We start from the raw sequence: 9,143 nt of genomic DNA on the forward strand, positions 1-9,143 counted from the left end.
CTCCTTTTGTCGCTTCCTTACTTCTCCTCTCCTTTCTTCCTTGCTTCTCCTCTCCTCCCTTCTCTTCCTCACCTCTCTGCTTTTATCCTCTCTTCTCTTCCTTACTTCTGCTCTCCTTATTTCTCCTCTCTTTTTTACTTCTCCTCTCCTCTCCACTCTTTCTTGCTTATCCACTCCTCTCTTCCTTTCTTCTCCTCTCCTCTTTTCTCTTCTATTCCTTAATTCTGATCTCCTCTTTTCTAGTCCTTACTTCTCCTCTCTTATCCACTCCTCTCTTCCTTACTTCTCCTCTAATGTCCTTTCTTTCTTCCTTCTCCTCTCCTCTCTTCTATTCCTTACTTCTCATCTCTTCTCTTCCTTACTTCTCCTCACCCCTCCTCTCTTCTGATCCCTTCTATTCCTTACTTCTCCTCTCTTCTCCGCTCCTGTCTTCCTTACTTCTCCTCTCCTCTTTTCTCCTCTCTTCTCTTCCTTATTTCTCATCCCTCAGTGGATTGTGGGGTCGTCTGTGTTTCAGTAGAGGACTGTATTTTGGGGTGTTTTTTTCACTGGATACCTGGACTTGTGGGTGATTGTTTCAGTAGAGGTATGGCCTTTGGTGGGAGTTTGTTTCAGGGGAGGACTGGTGTTTGGTGTGTTTTTGGTGGAGTATTGGACTTTGTTTCAGTGGATGACTGGACTTTTGGGTCTTTGTTTTATTCGAGGACTGGACTTTGGGGTGTTCGTTTCAGTGGAGGACTGGAATTTGGGGTGTTAATTTCTTGGGAGGACTGGACTTTGGGTTGGAGTTTGTTTCGGGGGATGATTGGACTTTGAGGTGTTTTTGTGGAGGATTGGACTTTGGGGTGTTTGTTTCAGTGGAGGACTGGACTTTGGGGTGTTTGTTTCTGTGAAGGACTGGACTTTGGAGTGTATGTTTATTTCAGTGGAGGACTGGACTTTTTTTTTTTGTTTTCTTTCAGTGTACAACTGGACTTTGGGCAGGTGTTATTTCAGTGGATGTCTGGACTTTGTGGTGCTGGTTTATTTCAGTGAACGATTTAACTTTCGGGTCCTTGCTTATTTTAGTGGAGGACTGGACTTTGGGGTGTTTTTTTCAGTGGCGGACTGGACATTGTGGTGTTTATTTAGAGCAGGACTGGACTTTGGGGTGTTTGTTTATTTCAGTGGAGGACTGGACTTTTTGGTGTTTGTTTTTTTCAGGGTATAACTGGACTTTGGGGGGCGTTAGTTTCAGATGCGTTTGGCATGCGTGTGTAAGCGTGCATGGGCGGTTCTAGGCGTAGGGCCTGGTTCTATGAGTGGGGTGTGGGTTGTAGAGTTAACCTATTTTTCCTTTTCAGGTCTTGAGACGGGTAGAAACCAAAATCTCACACGGGATTTTTTGATTTTTTTTCCTCCCCCAGTAGGTTTGGTTTGGTTTGTTTTTTTAGTTTTTTTTACCGCTTTGAGCCCGCCCGCGAGGCGACATTCTTCACCACCTATGTTTGAGCGGGGGTCTGTGTACATATGGGGATTTCGGGCAGGATAATTTTGAGGCTTCAGTGAATTTAGTTGCTGAGGATTCACGAAGCCAGGCTCGGGGTGTGTTGTTTTGTTTTAGGAAAGAGCACGGGAGAGTTGGTGTGGCAGCCCTTCAGTTGCTGCCTCATATATGGCTGTTGGTGATTGTTAAGCATGTTTGGGTGCAGCGAGAATTGTCTGTTGGGTGCAAATAGTTATATTTGCGGACATAGAAAAAACCCAAGTGAGGGGAGGGAGGATGTTTAGAGGTCCTGTTGTAATGACATAGATAGCAATTTTTTTTCCTGCATTTTAGTATGTTGAGAACCTGTAGATTCGAGAGGAGCTCTATCTGTTTCTGGATGACGTTTCACGGCATGTAAAAGATTTCAGTTGGAGGCATGGAAGAGGTCCGTGTCAAATGGAAGGCTGCGTTGCCATGTGTAAAAGGACATCTGCTGATCCTTATGTGAGAAAGCATGCTACGTGCCCAGTGTCTCATGTAAGTAGTAAAGTGTTGTTGGGTTTCCAAATATGAAGTGTAAAATGTGAACAATGTCATTTATGTATGGAAATTTTGTGTTTCAGTGGAGGACTGGACTTTGGGCTTTTTATTTGGTGTTTCAGTGGAGGATTGTAATTTGGGTTGGTGTTTATTTTAGTGGAGGACTGGAGTTTGGGGTGTGTGTTTGTTTTGGTGGAGGACTTTGACTATGGAGTGTTTTTTTCAGTGGAGGAATGGACTTTGGGGTGTTTGTTTGTTTCAGTGTATAACTAGACTTTGCGTGGGTGTTAGGTTCAATGGAGGACTGGACATTGTGGTGCTGGTTTATTCCAGTGGAGGGCTTTACTTTTTGGGTTTTTGTTTATTTCAGTGGAGGACTGGAGATTGGGGTGGTGTTTCCTTCAATGGAGGACTGGATTTGGCATATTAGTATAAGTGAAGGACTGGAATTTGGGGTGTTATTTTAAGTGGAGGACTAGACTTTGGGGTGTTTGTTTCAGTGTAGGAATGTACTTTGGTCTGTTTGTTTCTTTGGAGGACAGTCTTTGTGTTGGAGTTTGTTTCATTGGAGTCCTGGACTTTGGGTTGTTTATTGCAGTGGAGGACTGGACATTGGGCTTTTTCTTTCAGTGCACTACTGGACTTTGGGGAGTTTGTTTCAGTGGATAACTGGACTTTGAGGGGAAGTTTGTTTCAGTGGAGGACTGGAGTTCGGGGTGTTTGGTAGTTTCAGTGCAGAACTGGACCTTTGGTTTTTTTATTTTGGTTGATAAGAGGTCTTTGGGGAGATGTTTATTTCAGTGGAGTACTGGATTTTGGGGGGATGTTTGTTACAGTGGATGCCTGAACTTTGGGGTGTTTATTTTTGAAGAGGACTGGATTTTGGGGTGTTTGTTTCTGTGTCGGTTTCAGTGGAGGACTGGAATTTTGGGTATTTGTTTCAATAGAGTACTGAACTTTGCGTTGTTTTCTTATTTCAGTGGAGTTTTTGATTTTGGTGTGTTTTTTCAGTGGAGGACTGGACTTTTGGATATTAGTTTAAAGGGAGAGCTGGACTTTGGGGTGTTTGTTTCAGTGGAGGACTGGAATTTGGGGTGTTAGTTTCAGTGTAGGACTGGACTTTGGGGTGTTTGTGTTAGTAGAAGACTGGACTTTGGTCTCTGTTTCTGTGGAGGACTGGACTTTGGAGTGTATGTTTATTTCAGTGAAGAACTGGACTTTGGGTTATTTGTTTCAGTGGAGGACAGGACTTTCTTTTGTGGGTTTGTTTCAGTGTACAACTGGACTTTGGGCAGGTGTTATTTCAGTGGATGTCTGGACTTTGTGGTGCTGGTTTATTTCAGTGAACGATTCAACTTTGGGGTCCTTGCTTATTTCAATGGAGGACTGGACGTTGGGGTGTTAGTTTCAGTGGAGGACAGGACTTTGGGGTGATTGTTTCAGTGGAGGGCCCACGCACTTTAACATTGACTGTGTGGGACTCCCACTAAGGTTGAGCCTGCCACCTCGCCCAGCCCTGATGGTTTTTGGAGCTGGTTTGTTAACGGTCTTTCCAGAGTGTATGGGTTTGGTAAGATAATCAAGCGTGAGAATTATCCTTTACTGTACCCTTATTTTATCTCTCTCGTTTGCTATGTTAATCAAGTAGCTAAGAGTTCTCTTTTTGGCTCTGGTTTTCTGTCACGTGGTCTTCTTGAACTCTGGTATATATGTGGTGGGTTTTTAGAATCCCAGTGTAGCTCTCTAGTTTTGCTGTTCCTTGTGAATGGACAGAAGAGCTGTGGGAATAAGGTTGTAATTAATGAGCGTGGGCCAGAGCATCTGCTTTTGAATGGATTTGATAGTCTCTTTAGAGTTTCTATTTGCAAAGGAAAAATAGGTTAATCCTACCACCCACACCGAACTCATAGAACCAAGCTCTAAGCCTACAACCGCCCATGCACGCTTACACACGCATGCCAAAGGCACCACCCTGACACCTGCTACGGTTCCCAAACTTGGCCTCTGCTCATCCCTGCCGTGCCTCCCCCTCCTCGCTGGAATAAACGAAAGATCACCACCTTCCGGGGAACATCCTAAACAACCAGCCTTTCAAACAAAAGTCCCTGCACCGATCCCTGCTTTAACATAGGCGATGACCAATTTTATTTGCCACACAGAACATCAGGAGTAGAGAGCTACCCTGTGATCATAAAACCCCACCACAAACGTTCCAGAGTTCAAAAATTCCAGGTGACAGAAAACCACAGACAAACCTAGACCTCTCACCTAGTTTCTTAACATGGGAAACTCTAGAGACACTAAAAGATACCTCTAACGTTTGTTTATCTTACCAACCCCAAGGACCCTGTGAAGACCCTCAGCAAACCAGCTCCGAGAATCATCACGGCTGTGCGAGGAGGCAGGCTCAACCTTAGCAGGCTTCCCCGCACAGGCAACTCTCACCTGCCTGGGATGAGCTTCTGCCTCCCTCCCATAGCATGAGGCTCGCACTTTTAGATGCCCAAAAATGAACGCTTGTTGCGACACAGGGGGCCAGCCTATGTCACAAGAAAAGGCTCGAAATATTGGGAAAGGTCTCTTAGGGTCGGGGCTTTTCCAGGGAGTTCTAAAGCCCAACTTGTTGGGGAGGAACCAAAGCTGGACTTTTCGGGGAGCAGCCAAAGCAGATCTCTCAGTGGAGGAGTCCAAGAGGACAAAAGGCACTGTCCGACCTTTGCGTGTTTCACCACGGATCGTTGCTTATTCGTCCTGACACGGCCCCACAAATGGCACCTTTTCATCCCGGCAGCTCCTCTCAGGCACTACCTTCACTCCAGCTGACCATTGCCCTTCTCAGGAACCTCAGAGTGTCTTCACGACCTTCAGTTATCACAGCAGAAAACCACCTTAGCTTATCGCAGCCCTCTTCAGTGTGCAGCTTTGCCTATCCCAGGAAGGACGTGACCCCTGTCAAAGAAATGGAAACACTTGCATACCGAGACAGGGCTCATAGAGGCCGCTTGTCTTATGCTATACCCAGCTCCTGCTTCACTACATTAGCTGCTCAATGACCAGGCCTCCCACATTTCTGTCAGCTGCATACAGGCCTGAACCTCACTGGGAAAACACAAACCAATAGTGCCTTCAGCTACTTCAAGACTTATCACATACAGCTGCTGCTTCAGCCACCTACTCACTTCTGCCATTAATTAGCAAGAGAGGCTCACAGAGTCAGCTCTGGGAAAACGGACGCAGACAACAGAGCTGCAAAGGCAATCTGGAACCATGCCCCAAAAGACAACTGACCTAAAGGATGAGCACAAACCTCATCTACACTTTAGCTTAGTAAAGTCAGAAAAGCTCCAACTAAACAGCAACCTGCTCCCTTCCCCTGCCCAAAGAGACCAGTTCTTGAAGAACCTCTCTTCCACACCAAACTAACAGATCTTTCTGGCCCCTCCCCAAGCCCAGACTTTTACCTTAGCTTTCAGAGGGGCAAAGGTCCAAAACTAACTGATAAGTAGGAGCGATAGGAGGATTATTTTATCTCTGGTACTAACGAACCAATTAAACTGGTATAAGCATCTACTGCGCGTGCCTCAAAGCGATGTAATTGTTGGAAGAAGTAAACAACCCTCAGAAACCCCCACCGCGTTTTTGTATGCATGCGGGGAACTTTCTGGAAAATAACGTAATCCATACGTAGCCTCATGAATATGTATGTATGCCCAGGGACTATATAAGGATGGCTTGTGTAGCAATAGAGAGACACACGTTAGGAGGAGTTATCCCCCGTGTCTCCCGGCGCTGCAAGAAAGAATACCTGCTTGACAGCTTAAAAACGTTGGTGGCAAGTTTGTTCCTGGAGTTTTCTCCGAATCAAGGTTGACATGCATACACAAACACAGGTGGACACACGCACTCCCTGAATACAGAAGCTCACACCCTCTGCCTCAAAACTCTAAAGAGACTATCAAATCCATTCAAAAGCAGACGCTCTGGCCCACGCTCATTAATTACAACCTTATTCCCACAGCTCTTCTGTCCATTCACAAGGAACAGCAAAACTAGAGAGCTACACTGGGATTCTAAAAACCCACCACATACGTACCAGAGTTCAAGACCACGTGACAGAAAACCAGAGCCAAAAAGAGAACTCTTAGCTACTTGATTAACATAGCAAACGAGAGAGATAAAATAAGGGTACAGTAAAGGATAATTCTCACGCTTGATTATCTTACCAAACCCATACACTCTGGAAAGACCGTTAACAGACCAGCTCCAAAAACCATCAGGGCTGGGCAAGGTGGCAGGCTCAACCTTAGTGGGAGTCCCGCACAGTCAATGTTAAAGTGCGTGGGTCCTCCACGGAAACAATCACCCCAAAGTCCTGTCCTCCACTGAAATAAACCAGCACCACAATGTCCAGACATCCACTGAAATAACACCTGCCCAAAGTCCAGTTATACACTGAAACAAACCCACAAAAGAAAGTCCAGTCCTCCACAGAAACAAATATCCCCCAAAGTCCAATCCTCCACAGAAACACCCCAAATTCCAGTCCTTCCCTGAAACGAACTCCAAACATCAGTCCTCCCATGAAATTAACACCCCAAATTCCAGTCCTCCATTGAAACAAACACCCCGAAGTCCAGTCCTCCACTGAAAGAAACTCCGCAAATTCCAGCCTGCCACTAAAATAAACAAGCACAGCAAAGTCCAGACCTCCCCTGAAACAAACACCCCAAAGTCCAGTCCTACACTGAGACAAACATCCGAAAATCCAGTTATACACTGAAACAACCAAACACCAAAAAGCCCAATTCTCCATTGAAATAAACACCCCAAGGTCCAGTCCTCCACTGAAACTAAAACCCCAAAGTCCAGTCCTACACTGAAAAAACCACACAAATTCCAGACCCCCACTGAAATGAACAAACACTATAATGTAAAGTCGTGCACTGAAATAAACCAGCACCACAAAGTCCAGTCATCCTCTGAAACTAACGCCCCCCAAAGTCCAGTTATACCCTGAAAATACCAAACACCAAAAAGTCCAGTCCTCCACTGTAATAAACAAACACCAGAAGTCCAATCCTGCTCTAAATAAACACCACAATGTCCAGCCCGCCACTGGAAAAAAACACCCCAAAGTCCAGTCCTCCACTAAAATAAACAAGGACCTGAAAATTAAATTGTTCACTGAAATAAACCAGCACCACAAAGTCCAGACATCCACTGAAATAACACCTGCCCAAAGTCCAGTTGTACACTGAAAGAAAACCAAAAAATAAAGTCCAGTCCTCTACTGAAATAAACATACACTCCAAAGTCCAGTCCTTCACAGAAACAAACACCCCAAAGTCCAGTCCTCCACTGAAACAAACACCCCAAAGTCCAATCCTCCACAAAAACACCTCAAAGTCCAATCATCCCCCGAAACAAACTCCAACCCAAAGTCTAGTCCTCCAAAGAAATTAACACCCTAAATTCCAGTCATCCACTGAAACGAACACCCCAAAGTCCAGTCCTCGAATAAAACAGACCCAAAAGTCCAGTCATCCACTGAAACAAACACCCCAAAATACAGTCCTCTACTGAAACAGAGACTACCCCAAAGACCAATCCTCCTCTGAAACAAACTCCAACCCAAAGTCCAGTTCCCCACTAAAATAACACCCCAAAGTCCAGTCCTCCACTGACTAAAACAAACACCCCGAAGTCCAGTCATCCACTGAATGGAGAAGCAAGGAAGAAAGGACAGAAGAGGAGAGGAGAAGTAAGGAAGAGAAGAGAGGAGAAGTAAGGAAGAGAAGAGAGGAGAAGTAAGGAAGAGAAGAGAGGAGAAGTAAGGAAGAGAAGAGAGCAGACGAGAAGCAAGGAAGAAAGTAGAGGACAGGAGAACTAAGGAAAAGAGAAGAGAAGTAAGGAAGAGAGAGGACACGAGAGGAGAACTAAGGAAGAGAGGAGACGACAGATTAAATAAGGAAGAGAGGAGAACTAAGGAAGAATGTAGAGAAGAAGAGAGGTGAGGGGAGAAGAAGTAAGGAGGAGAGAAGAGGAGAGAAGAAGTAAGGAATAGAGGAGAGAAGTAAAGAGGAGCAAAGAGAGGAGAAGTAAGGAATAGAGGAGAGGAGAAGTAAGGAATAGAGGAGAGGAGAGGAGAAGTAAGGAATAGAGGAGAGGAGAGGAGAAGTAAGGAATAGAGGAGAGGAGAGGAGAAGAGAGGAGCAAAGAAGATAAGAGAAGTAAGTAATAGAAGACAGAACTAAAGAAGAGAGGAGCAAAGAAGAGAGGAGAAGTAAGGAAGAGAAGAGAGGAGAAGAGAAATAAGGAAGAGAGGAGAGGACCGAAGGAAGGAAGAGAAGAGAGGAGAGAAGAGGCAAAGTAAGGAATAGAAAAGAGGAGAATAGAGAAGAAGTAAGGAAGAGAAGAGAGGAGAGGAGAAGCAAGGAAGTGAAGAGTGGAGAGGACAGGAGAAGTAAGGAAGAGAGGAGAGGAGAAAAAATGGACAGAGCAGAGTAAAGGAGAGGACAGGTGAGGAGAGGAGAAGTAAGGACGAGAGGAGCGGAGAAGCAAGGAGACGTGAGGAGAGGAGAAGTAAGGAAGAGAAGAGAGGAGAGGAGAAGAAAGGAAGAAAGCAGAGGAGAGAAGTAAGAAAGAGAGGTGACGAGAGAAATAAAGAAGAGAGTAGAGAAGAGAGGAAAGGGGAGAAGAAATAAGGAGGAGAGAAGTAAGGAAGAGAGGAGTGGATAAGTGAAGAGAAGTAAGGACTAGAAGAGAGGAGAAGTAAGGAACACAAGAGTGGAGTAGAGAGGAGAGGAGAGTAGAAAAAGGAAGAATGGAGAGGACAGGAGAAGTAAAAAAAGACGGGAGACGAGAATAAGGAAGAGAAGATAGGACAGGAGATGAGAGAAGAGGAGGGGAGAACTAAGGAAGAGAGTAGAAGAGAAGAGAGGAGAGGGGATAAGAAGTAAGGAGGAGAGAAGAGTAAGGAAGAGAGGAGTGGATAAGAGAGGAGAAGGACGGACTAGAAGAGAGGAGAGGAGAAGTAAGGAATAGAAGATAGGGGAAAAGAGGAGAATAGAGGAGAAGTAAGGAAAAGAAGAGAGGAGTGAAGAGGAGAAGCAAGGAAACAAAGAGTGGAGATGAC

The sequence above is a fragment of the Melopsittacus undulatus genome (assembly GCF_012275295.1).
Source record: "Melopsittacus undulatus isolate bMelUnd1 chromosome W unlocalized genomic scaffold, bMelUnd1.mat.Z SUPER_W_unloc_2, whole genome shotgun sequence".
Lineage (NCBI taxonomy): Eukaryota > Metazoa > Chordata > Aves > Psittaciformes > Psittaculidae > Melopsittacus > Melopsittacus undulatus.